This window comes from Melitaea cinxia, chromosome 15 (genome assembly GCF_905220565.1).
Source record: "Melitaea cinxia chromosome 15, ilMelCinx1.1, whole genome shotgun sequence".
NCBI lineage: Eukaryota > Metazoa > Arthropoda > Insecta > Lepidoptera > Nymphalidae > Melitaea > Melitaea cinxia.
Window position 1 is genome coordinate 14,530,871 of NC_059408.1, and position 13,442 is coordinate 14,544,312.

The window sequence follows — 13,442 nt, forward strand, 5'->3', positions numbered from 1 at the left end:
GTTTGTGACCGCAGGGCTGGCTTTGTCGCACATTGTATTTCAAAGCCAGCAGTTGGATGGTTATCCCGCCATCGGTCGGCTTTTTAAGTTCCAATGTGGTAGTGGAACTGTGTTATCCCTTAGTTGCCTCTTACGACACCCACGGGAAGAGAGGGGGTGGCTATATTCTTTATTGCCGTAGCCACACAGCAATACATATACGCCTTTGTGATTACTTTATTTAATTCTTATGATTACTGTTCTTCAAAATATATTTTTACTTATTTTGAGGAAATAGCAAATTAATAAAATGAAATTAATTACTGTTTATGCAATATAATAAAATGAATTAGTGTAACAGACCAAAAGATTATTATTATCTCAACTTGCCACCATAAATTATTTTAATAATGAGAAACATTGCAAATACATGTCTTTTTAAAATTGATTAAAATAATATTAAAATGAACTGACGCTAGATTTTTATAGTTTCGAACAATTTTTGATTATACAAAACAAAAAGTCGGTATTATTTTATATAATACATGCATTACGAAATAATTGTATAGTTTAAAAAAAATCCCTATAACTTAACTCTTGATTTAATCTATTAAATTCGAATAGTATAGAAAAGGCCCGGATATTTAAAAAAAAAAAACTTTGCTTTTTTGTATCTTTCGTCATTTCATATTATAAGTATTTGCTTAAAAATAAAGTTTTGTTTATAATTTCAAAATAAAATATATAATTTTAAACATAAAAATTTAACAATTTTTTTTCTGGAATAGCATCTGGCTTTAGCAAAATATAATTTCTTTTAGGGTATAATTTTGTGATGATTTTTTTAATATGGCAATCACAGTTTCATAAATTTCAACTAAAAATCGTTTTGAATTCCCAATATACAAGAACGAATTAAACGTTCCCTTTTAATATATTTCAATATAATTATAATTTATATTTAATAGACCCACCAATATAGTTTTATTAAATAGACCACAGTTAACAGGATTTAATTGTTTTAATAAATTAAAAGTAAGAATCCAATAGTATTAAATCAATGATTGTGAAAAAGTAAACGAAACTGTCAAGAGAAAATAAATAAAATACGGTTTGTAAATATTGTTATTAATACATTAGTGTTACTCAGATCTGTTTTTTTTTGTCTCTACTATAAGTTACGTGACATACCAGTGGAAAATTTTGACGTTATCTTTCAAGATGGCGGGCCCAAGCGTTCGGCTTTATAAAATCGTTTCTAGTTGGTTTCTATGACGTTTTAGGTACGTTTAGCTAAGAATAATGTGTTCGAAGGAATGAGTTATAAATCTGGTTAAAGGCTGAAAACGAAAGTACTGGATTGTCTAGAATGGTATTGTATGGTAGACACTATAAAATATTTTATAAACTATGATTTCGCTACGCGATTGTAACAATGTGGAACGAGTCGCTAAGAAGTACAATTGGAAGACACTTAATTTTTAATTGTCTTTAATGAGATCGTACAGGTTATGATCGATGCGTTTAGTATAAAAAAAAAATCCACGAAAGGAAAAGCAAAACAAAAATTTTGGCTTTTTTTAAAAAGGCAGTAAGAACAAAAGCAAGAAGGTAAACAATTGAATTTGAAATTCAGTTTCTATAATATTTATGATGCGAAAAATTCGATTTTCTAAAAACGAATTTTTATTTTATTTTTTTTAAAAATTGCAATTTCTTTTGGTAAAATTATTTATTTATATATTTAACTTTCAACATTCGTGCAATTGACGATAGGTACGAGCTATATTAGAAACGAATTATTCTAATTTTTAATTTTTGTGAATTCTATTATATAGAAAGAATTATCATTTTTACGTAATTTAAAAAAATATTATTTCCTATTTGGATATAAGGACGTCTTGCCTTAACAGCAATAATAATAGTAATATTCGTCTAAAAGTAACTTAATGATACACAAAGATTAAAACGTATTGAATTTCCCGGCAAATGTCACAGGTACTAAAACCCTGTGTTGCCACGTAAACTTTATCTTGACGAAATTATTAGTTCATATGTGTGAAGGCGTGCGGTAAGAAAAACGTTAGATAGGCTAGCTTCTAAGTTAGGTTAACACGTTGGACGCCATGACGGACACCGTATGTCCGACAGCATACTTTCGCCTGGGGCCACACCAATAAATCGAGAATCGTCAAAAAATTGTTAAGGTGTTTTTCTGCAAATATTGTCAGCGAAAACCTCAAAAATAATGGGCGACTGACGGAAACAGTTATTTACCCATTATTTTCCAAGATCTCAAGTGGCAGACACCAGCTATAACATTTTTGGAAACAATTTGTTAAAAAGCCTATAAATTCAAAGTGTTTTCGATTTTTTTTTTTGTGCTATGTGGCCTTATTGCACTGTGAGGCCGCGCGGGTCCCTTGCCTTAGTAAAAACAGTCAAAACACTGTCTGTCGGCTCCCTAGAGGCTTCTGAAGTGATCGAGGGCATGCGGACACATGGTGTCCGACACGGCCTCTTGGACCCAATATAATGGCAGTCACATGGTGTCCGTCGCGGCCCACTGGACTAAACATGGTTTTTGGTCTGGCGTTCAACGTGTTAAGAACGTCATAGAATCATCTAAATGATTAAGTAGGTTTTTTATAAAATTAACAAGTAACATTTTTTCGGGGGCCAGATTTTAAACAATAGAGTGCAATCAAAAATAAAAATGTTATTCGAATTACAAAACAAATAAATTGAATAATTTAAAAGTTTTACTTCGTTGTGCTCTGTTCGTTTTTAAAATGTTCCCCGAATTTTTCGTATAGGTTTTATAAAATAAGTAATTTTGGGCAAAGGCTGTCTCAGTCATGCGAATGCTTCCAAGTTGAAATGAAACTTTTCTTTTCTTTTTTGTAATTAAGTGTCATGATTTTATAACATGTTTCTCATTAATTAGTTAGTAATTTAATTCTTTATTGTATTGCTTTGACTTTCGAAATGGTACCAGCGCGTTACGTTTTAGGTTAACGCTTAATCGTTGCGTCGTCTTTTAGCGGAATTAAACACTTGCGTCCGGATGTCTATACGCGTTTTATATCATCAAGTACAAATTTAGTATTTATTAGTTGGTTCCGTATCGTACAGAACATATTTTTTTTTAAATTAAGTGACTTCATCTTAATAAGTTCTTGACGAAATTTTGCTACGTTTAGTATTGAACGTCCCATTCCAGATAATTGTCGTTTATCGTTACGCGCGAAAACTTTCGTTATCGGTTACTCGCCGATTCCCCTCTGTCCCTCATCATAAAGGTTTAGCTTTAAAAAATTGTTGTTTGCCTTATAAAAAAATGTGATCTTATGACGATTATACTTAAAGGATGTCGCAGTAAGTCGCGACCGCAGTGTGTGTATCGATGACGCCTACAATTTCAAACTATCCGTGACAGTTTGATATGATTTTTTTTTATCGAAACGCCTACATAACATTGCGATCGCGACACTGATTGGAAAATATGCCTTGTATAATGATAACAAAATGAATTATGTATTATAAGACTTGACATTGTTCGGCGTTACGATAGGATCAGTGGAGAGTTGTGTCAATTGGATTCAGATAACTGTGCGAGTGCTCTGTTGATACGACTTCGAAGTTGGAACAATTTTAACATCTATGTGCTAAGTTTTTATGAAAAAAAAAGGTTTTCGTGTTTTTGTAATAAAAAAAAACTAGACAGAAAAATACTAAATTTTAACTGATACACTTCTGTGGATCAACAGAGTTCACTCAGCAGAAATTACTTCCTTTTTTTATGAATCGTAAGAAATTCTTAGTTCCACAATAATTAAAATAAAATATGTAAATTTTTTCTTATCTTAGTAAGTAAAAGATCTCATATGACATATTTTTGTTTTGTCTTTTTTTATATTTTGATGAACATCAGAATAGTCGAGTTGATTTAAAGACAACCTATGTAAAATAAAATATATTGATGTATATACTTTTGTGTTTTATTTATATTTCATATTTCTCTGCAAGGTGCCAGTAACATGACTGGTTATTTTTAATTTACCTTTTGGAAATTTGTTTGAAAATTATTAACTGCAAACTTAATATATGTATATGTAAACCTGTACTTGTACAAAACATGATATTTATTGAACAATTTTTACAACCAGAAATATTCTGAAATAACGAGATTTGAAAAAGCTCTTAATAGGGAAACTATATTCTAAAATAAAAGTAGCCTAAGTTACCCCTTATTACATCAGTTATCTGTCAGTGAAAGTCCCGTCAAAATCGGTCCAGCCGTTTCAGAGATTAGCCGCAACAAAAACGGACAAAAATTGTAAAAGTGTTATTTTGGTATATGTACCGTGTACACATCCATATGCATTAAGTGAAAAGCGGTTATTTTAATATTTCAAACAGACACTCCAATTTTACTATTTGTATAGATTAAAATAGGACTCGGCAGGAAGTGTTGTAGGTGTCTATGGTCTACGTCTACGATAATCGCTAACCATTTGATTGTTGTTTATGTTAAATAACCTTGGTCTTATCGTTAAATATCACTCTCTCTGTACACACTACGACGCGTTGGCGCAGCGGTCACAGTTGCGCTGGCGGTCGCGGGTTCGATCCCCGCTCACGACAGATATTTGTATTGGCCATGTAGATGTTTGTCGTAGTCTGGGCGTTTGTGCATGTGTATTGTGTGTGTTTCCGGACCCCCAACACAGGAGAAAATCCTACTGGGGGCCGTCGAGTGATAAGGGTTTATTTATCATTATTTATTACTTCATGTAATAAAACTAGTAAAGTGTTCGTCTTTATTTAATTTTAACTGACTTTCAATGGGCCAAAATAGGGGACAACATTTTCCAAAAGTAATAAAACACAATATAAAATATATTTTATTTATTGTCTTAAAAATATTCGATTGAACAAATATTACGAACTGACGTACAATGTAACAGTTTAATTATTAGTTATGCAGATTATTAAAATGTCATTTATTTTCACATAATTATATACAAATATCACTTATTACGTACATTTTAATGTAAAAAACCACAACAAGATGTCAACGTGAAATCGAAAGTTAATTATGTATTAAATTCAGAACATTTGATAGATATTATATAAGAAAAATATAATTAGTTTCACTCCCTAAAACCTTGCTAGGGAAAGTTCAGTTATGTACCACGGAGCTGTGTGCTTCAAGATTGATCAAATACATCAAGTATATAAAGTATTACAGGTGCGTGACGGCAGGTCATCGACTACATTATTAATTATTACTTAAAAAAACATGTTGGATACATCCATTGCTTATTTTACCCTATAAATAAAACAATGCAACAAAATGTAAGACGTTAATTTAATTTACACTCTGTAGTGTATTCGATTGTGTTTGCTTGCAAAAGACACAAAACCGATTTCAATTAGATCGACAAGTAATATGACATACTCGGTAAAACAGTCAAATAAACGGGACGACAATCGAAAGCTAATGCTTTTCGATTTCGATTATAGAAGAATAAGATAATTAAAATCGGTACACCCAGTAAAAATTTGAGGTAACACACAAAAAAAATCAGTCGAATTAAGAACCTCCTCCTTTTTTGAGGTCGGTTAATAATAGTAACTCTACAGTACAGCTGATAGGTAAATGCGTAATCACGCTTGAATGAAAGTTAAACCAATATTACAGTAAAATAATAAGTCCATCTCGCTTGTGGTTAGGCAAAACCACTACAATGAGATGAGCAAACGTAATAGGGGAGATACGGATAAGACGGGGACACGAGGTAAGACGGGGTCCCTCACACATACACGAAACTAGACATCACACTAACACAACGTAATGGCCGATGGGACGTCCCTCCCAGGGTGACCAGATTTAGCAGAATTCTGCAATTTTAGCAGAAATGGATACCCAATTTAGGATTTAGCAGATTGTGTCGCAGTTCTGAAATTAAGGAAATTCTTGGCGGAATCTAATAAAACCTTTGCAGAATTGTAGCAGGATTTGACAATTAACTATGTTTCAGTTCGGTAGTAGCATTAAAAATGTATTTTACTTTTGTCAAAACGATATCAGATTTTTCTTTCTGCGCTGGCAGCACTCGAGCACATTTTAGAGAAATCCCTTTACGTTCAACTAGTCAAGTCTACATTTTAATGAACTATTTGAGCAAATGCAGTTTCTTGATCCACAAAACGTTGTATACAAAGAATTTACAATTTTGGCCAGAACTGTTTCCAAATTTCCTAATTTGGTTAACGAATCTGACACAAACAATTGACTCCGAATATCAGGAGCTTAAATAAGACAAAGCAGCGACCGTACTATTAGAATCTAGAGGAACTTCTGATCCCACGCCTATGAGTATGAACACAAAAAAGTTTTGGGGCCACATTTCAAACATTACGAAGGCTGATACAAAACACACGAATTCACTCCATTTTTGGCGCGAACTTGTGGAGGCCTATGTCCAGCAGTGGACTATATTAGGCTGAAGTGATGATGAAGGCATACGAGTAGATCTAAAAAGTATCCATAATTGGTTGATTTTGCAAAGGCCATGATGATTTTGCCTGTCTAATACAAGCTTGGGAGTGCCTATTTTCACAAATGAACAATATAAAAACCGAGCAGTGGAACAAATTAAAAAATTAACATGTTGCTGCAATTCTACATGTGAAACCGGAAGTTACAGAACAAGGTGGATGCGTCAATTTTACGCCATCAAATATGGTAAAGGCAGCACAAAGCTCGACAAACTTACATAAAAAACATGGACGCCACAGAACATTGAAGCTAAAATTGGTTAACAGACATTTGAAATAATTAACTTACCCTTTTTTTAAATCCTCGTACGAGTTATGACCTCATTAATTAGCAGAATTTTAAATTTTTTTACAATAACAAATAGCAGAATTTAGACGAGTAGTTGGCATAATGTTCGATTCAAATCTGATCACACTGGCCCCTCCCGACCGGCCATCAGTCTGATGCAGGGCTGCCAGGTGTACGATTTTAATCGTACTCATACGATTTTTTGGCATTTTTACTCGTGTACGATCGCTAGACCAAGAAGACCTGGCAAAATTTCACAATGAAATAAACGTCAACCACCAGCAGGCATGTATTTAAGGGAATTCCCCAACTACTTAACGCGTGCCTAGATGTTTTACTTGAATGAATACTCTATGTTCAATTATATAAAGGCTATATTTGTTTGCATTCTTACGAAACTTATTATTTCTCATTCGGTAATAATTGCGACATGCGATTTGTCAAAAATTTGATTTTCTGATCTGTCTCGAAACGATCTGTACGTAGTTTGTATATCCTCTGTGTATCTGTATACTGAGTGTTTTTTTGTGTTAACTTAATACGTTCAAGTTCGAGCAAGAATGAGTGAAAGTGAAGAAGAGCGACCTTCGCCAGGTACTCCAAAAAAAAAAATAATTAAAAGAGGAGAGCTTTCTTAATCACAGAGAGGTAAACACAGGGCACAGAAGTATCGTCATGATTGGGAAAAATTAGATTTTTTTAAGGACTGGTTAGGGCCTGGTAAAAACCAATTTAAGGCCAGGTGCACTGTTTGTAACGTCGAAATGGATTCAGAATATGGAGTTTTAAAATTACACTCTTCAAGGCAAAAGCACATAAAAGCCATGTCTGCAATACCAAGCAAAACAAAACAGCGTGATATTATGTCTGCATTTGTTACTAAAGAGGTTATGCCGAAAAATAAAATTGTCACTGCGACTGAAATCAAGTTGGCGGGTTTTTTAGTCGAACATAATATTGCATTCCAAGCTGCAGATCATATGTCAGATTTAATTTTTTTTTTATATCACTAGGTCGGCAAACAAGCGTACGGCTCACCTGATGGTAAGAGATTACTGTAGCTTATAGACGCCTGCAACACCAGAAGCATCGTAAGCGTGTTGCCGACCAAATCCCCAATGGGGGGGCCAGGAGCTCTGGTCACCTTATCACCAACAGGAACACAATACTGTTTGAAAACAGTATTATTTAGCTGTGATCTTCTGTAAGGTCGAGGTACTACCCCAGTCGGGCTGCTCCATATTTTGAGGAGGAAATTCCTGCTGTGCCCTACTTCAGTTAAAATGGTATATTAGAAGATTTCGGAGTGGAGCATAAAATTTCCATGAAAAAAACAAAAGCTACTGCTGTAATCACCGAAGTAATTGGTGAAAGAGAAAAATCGTCTCTAGCTGAAAAACTGAAAACAGAGAAATTCTCTGATGAAAATAAAATTGTGAGTAAGTTTTGGGATCTTTGTAAAATATTTAGCTCTGATGACCAAAAAATAGCAGAACAAGGTGCTACTGGTGATAAGTTGTACAACATATTGATGAAGTCTTTTAGTGACCGGGATATATCCACTGATAATATGATTGGTTTTGGTGCAGATGGTTGCAACGTAATGATGGGTGAGAATAACTCTGTGGCGAGCAGACTCAAGAAAAAATTGCCAGATATATTTGTTATGAAATGTGTTTGCCACTCTGCACACGTTTGCGCATCCAAATCGTGCAAACAATTACCAAGGCGCTGCGAAGATTTTGCAAGAGAAATATATAATGTTTTCAAGAACAGTTCAAAAAGAAAGTTTCGTCTTCAACAATTTCAAGAATTTGTCAGTGCTTCACCTCACAAGATTTTGCATCCTTCGCAAACACGGTGGTTGTCATTGGTGGCGGTTGTAGATCGATTATTAGAACAATGGGATGCATTAAAATTGTTCTTTACCGACTGTTGGTTGTATGAAAGTCTTGTTTCAACAGAACTGATATGCAATAGTTTAAATGACCCATTCATGCAGCTTTATTACCTGTTCTTGTCTTGGATATTGCCCAAATTTACCAACTTTAAATGAAAACGTAAGAGAAATATATAAAGATATTTTGCTATGTATTTTGGATCGTGATTACGTCAACACTACTGAGCTTTCTACTATTGATATTGAACGTCAAGAAAAATGGTTAAACGATGATCAAATTTATTTGGGAATTCGAGTGATGAACAAAATTACACAGCCTGAAATTCGTTGTCACATCCCTGCCACCAAGGAATTTTTTTCATCGCTGTCGTCATTTTCTAATCACAAGTGCTAAAGAAATTAAAAAGAGATATGACCTAGATGATCCCCTTCTATCAAAACTTGCCTGTATTGAACCTACCAATGCGGCTTCCAGTAATTACAGGAAGAAAGTACCAACTTTACAGCCACTTATGATACTTGTTCCAAGAATAAAGTTAAACCGCACGACAATCAAATGATGCAGGCAATAGACGACGAATGTCGCAGTTTTCCCAATATTTTGAATAAAATTGATTTAAGTATGAATACCGACGAGTTTTGGGGGGTCATCAAAAAAATTTGAAAATTATGAAAGACTGGCTCAATTTGCTTTAAATTTTTTATGTTTGCCCCATTCTAATGCAGATTGTGAACGAGCATTCAGCGAAGTTAATTTAATCAAAACCAAACTTAGGAACAGTTTATCCAATGATACACTTAAGGGCACATTATTAACTAAGCAATTAATAAGAAGAAACGAAAACTGTACGAAGTTTAAGCCAGCAAAAGAAATGTTAAAAAATATGACCACAGAAAATTTGTATAAGTCTAACAAATAGTTTTATTCCATTTGTTTTCTAAAACCCAACCAATTTTGATAATTTATAATAAAAACTTAGTACTTAAAAGGTGTACGATCTTTTTATTTCAAAATCTCCTTGGCATGCGATTTTATTCGCAGTTGGCGTACGATCACACCCTTTTTGCACCTGGCAGCCCTGGTCTGATGTCAGCAGCGAGTGAAAGCGCGTGCGTTTGTTCCCTGCATTTCGAAACGTGTTTACCGATTTCATCGATCTATGATTTAGGAACTGAATAAATATTTATAAACCCGTAAGTAATAATTTCCTGATTAATGTAGATTTTGTAACGCATTTGTGATAGTATTAATTATCGTGTGATGAAGTCAAAATGCCCTAAGTTTGGTGTGTTTTTTTTTTTTATTAATATTTTTACTAAACTATGGAGGCGAAGGCAAGACGAGGCAAACTTTTTGGATAAACCCCATCATGCCTCTTTAACAGGTTTTTGGTATGCTTGTCGTGGTATTGCAATCATTTGTTGTTTTTCAGGTAAAATAGTACGAAAATATAAAAAAGAGACAAAGAGAGGAGAGTGGTGTAAAGAAGCTACGAAAAAAGCTGTAGAAGATGTAGTGGCAAAAAAGGCAGGATTTCGCAAAGCAGCTTTAAATTATGGTGTTCTGCAAACCACTTTGGAGCTTTATCTCAATCAAATAAAACATGGCAGAGAAACAATGTTTGGCGAGCCATTAGGGCCTATAAAAAAAGTATTCAGCGATGAAGAAGAGGCAGAAATAGCGACATATTTAAAACATACGGAAGAACGACTATTCGGCTTAACTATTCTTGATCTCAGATGGATGGTATATGAGTTGGCGGTGAGAAATAATAAGAAACATAACTTTAACAATGAAAAAAAAAATGGCTGGTGACATCTGCCTCTTCTGGGGTTCTTTAGGGGTTTCTTAGATCGTCACCCAAATTTATCCATTCGTAAACCCGAAGCTACGTCCGCAGCTCGTTCAATGGGATTCAACAGAGTCGCTGTTGGAAAGTTTTACCAGTTACTCGGCGACATATACGACCAACACAAATTAACATCTGACAGGATATTTAACTGTGACGAAACTGCTATATCTGTTGTTTCGAAAACTAAGAGCAAAATATTTGCTGTAAAGGAAAGAAAACAAGTCGGGTCATTGTCGTCAGCAGAGCGAGGCCAGACTGTCACAGTGGAAATTTACTTTAATGCAGCTGGTATCTATATACCACTATGGTATGGTATGGTATATATGGTAACACTCATGATATTTCCACGACAGCGCATGAAGACTGAGAACATGGTCCACCTGGGACAATAGTTGCCTGGAATCCGTGGATGGATAACCACGGAGATATTTACGATCTGGTTCAAGCAATTTATTACATTTTCAGGAGCTATTCTCGATTATTTTGCTGCTACTTCTTGACGGTCATGTGAGTCATACTCAAAATTTAGAAGTTATACAACTGCGGCGTCGACTGCACTGGCTACGTTGACGTCAAGTAAAACAAAGGTAGAGGAGCCAAGATTACCAAAGGATAAATCGCTGTATTCGTTTGTATGGTCACTAAAGCAGTGCATCTCGAGCTTGTCTTCGATTTATCATCGTTAGCATTTATATCAGCACTTCGGCGGATGGCAGCTAGACGTGGAGCACCGCGCCATATATATTGCGATAATGGGACTAACTTTGTAGGCACCGGTTGCGTCTTACAAAAAGAATTCCTCAACTTGCAACAATTATTAGATGGACAATTTTATCGCCAAATCACTGACATGAGTATAGAATTTCATTTTAACGCACCATCTTCGCCAGTGCCGGTGGGCTCTGGGAAGCAGCTGTCAAGAGCCTAAAGCATCACCTTCGGAGAGTTCTTGGAGAGCAAAAATTCACCTACGAGGAATATGCTACGTTATTAGCACAAATAGAAGCGTGCTTAAATACCAAACCGCTGTGCGCTATCACGGAAGATCCCGATGACATAAATTTCCTCACACCGTCTCATTATTTGGCAAGTGGCCCGACCCTCAGCATCCTTGAAACCGAACGAGATGAAAGAACAAGATGGCAGCTAACCCAAAAAATCTTCAATGATTTATGGAAGCATTGGCAAAACGAATATCTGTCCCAATTATCAGCTCGCAGAAAGTAGCAACAGCCCCAGCAGAATCAGAAAATAGGCGATGTAGTCATCATTCATGACACAAACTTACCTCCCGGCAAATGGCCCCTTGGCAGAGTCGTTGATCTACACCCTGGAAAGGATGGACACGTACGGGTCGTTACTATCAAGACGAAGAATGGCACCATCCAGAGGCCAGTCGTAAAATTATCAACGTTACCTATTAGTAATTAAGAAATCCCCACCATCATCGAGCAACTCGTCACATGAACATATCGAAATGAACGATCTTAGATATTCACAGGTGGCGAATAAGGCGACTTTTCCGAGTTTTATTAATCATTTTACAAAATATTATGCTGTGTTAATTTTCTATTTTATCAATTTTCAATATTTCTACGTGACATGTGTCATTTAAGACTTTATCATTCTTGATTGATATATTATAAGCGTTTTATAGCATTTAGTTGGTAGGTTATTTTATCTTTAATTATTGTCAACCCTGTAGCATCATCCCTTCATCTCCTGACCCGCAGCATGTACGGTGAACGACCGTACATTTGCGCCAACTCGGCATTTTATATTATAATTAAATTTATTAATTTTTTTGTATGTTAAGCAATAAGTTCAGTTCACATATAACCTCGCGGGCGGGTGCACTCAGTAGCAATTTTATCATGTTTTAGCTATCATTTATTTTATCAATAATCATTTTTATATATCATTTCTTGTATCATTTAAAGTTGTGTGGAACACCGTACAAACATACTATGATGCTTACAATGGTAGACGAAAAAGTATGTAATGCTGCCACGCAGACAACGTCAACAATGAGGTACTACATTTGTGGAGCATATCGAAAGAACTCAACGATTTAACTATCAAAAGAGATGTTGATGCAGACGCACTTACATTCGGATTATCCACTTTGCACGCCAGAATTCGTCTGTTTGCGAGCATATTGCATCTCTCATACAAACTCACTGTAAAAAAGTGGCAGTTAAGATCTGACGATGACAAAGCTATTGTTAAGGAGAGGAAAAAATCATTCGAGAGAAATTTAGACGTGAAACCGGTCTAATAGTGTACCGAAAGCTGGGTTTGGAAATACCAATGATGGTAACACAAGTAAAAGATTTTTTTCCAATCCTGAATAAGCTGCAGAAATAACTGGAGTTGATTATAATTTCATTTACCGACTCAAAGTCATCCTCGAAGTCATATCAAGTGGTCACAAAGTCCATTTGGACAAGTTTGCAGATTATTGCATAGACACGGCGAAACTTTATATAAGTTTGTATCCGTGGCATCTTATGACACCTACGATGCACAAGATCCTGGTGCATGGTGCTACTGTCATAGACAAGGTATTGTTGCCAAATGCCAATTGGGTTGCTCTCGGAAGAAGCCGCTGAGGCACGAAATAAACATTTCCGGCTGTACAGGCAGAATTTCGCGAGAAAATTTTCAAGTGTATCGCTGATATTATAAATAGATTATTACTCAGCTCTGACCCACTGATTACTGGAATGAGACCAACCCCCCAAAAAGAACTTTGCCATTCACGAAAGAAGCAATTGCTTTGATGATTCCTGCTGTACCTGACTCTGAAAGAGCCTCATATTCTGATTTCGAGGAGTTTTCTGGAGGCACTGAA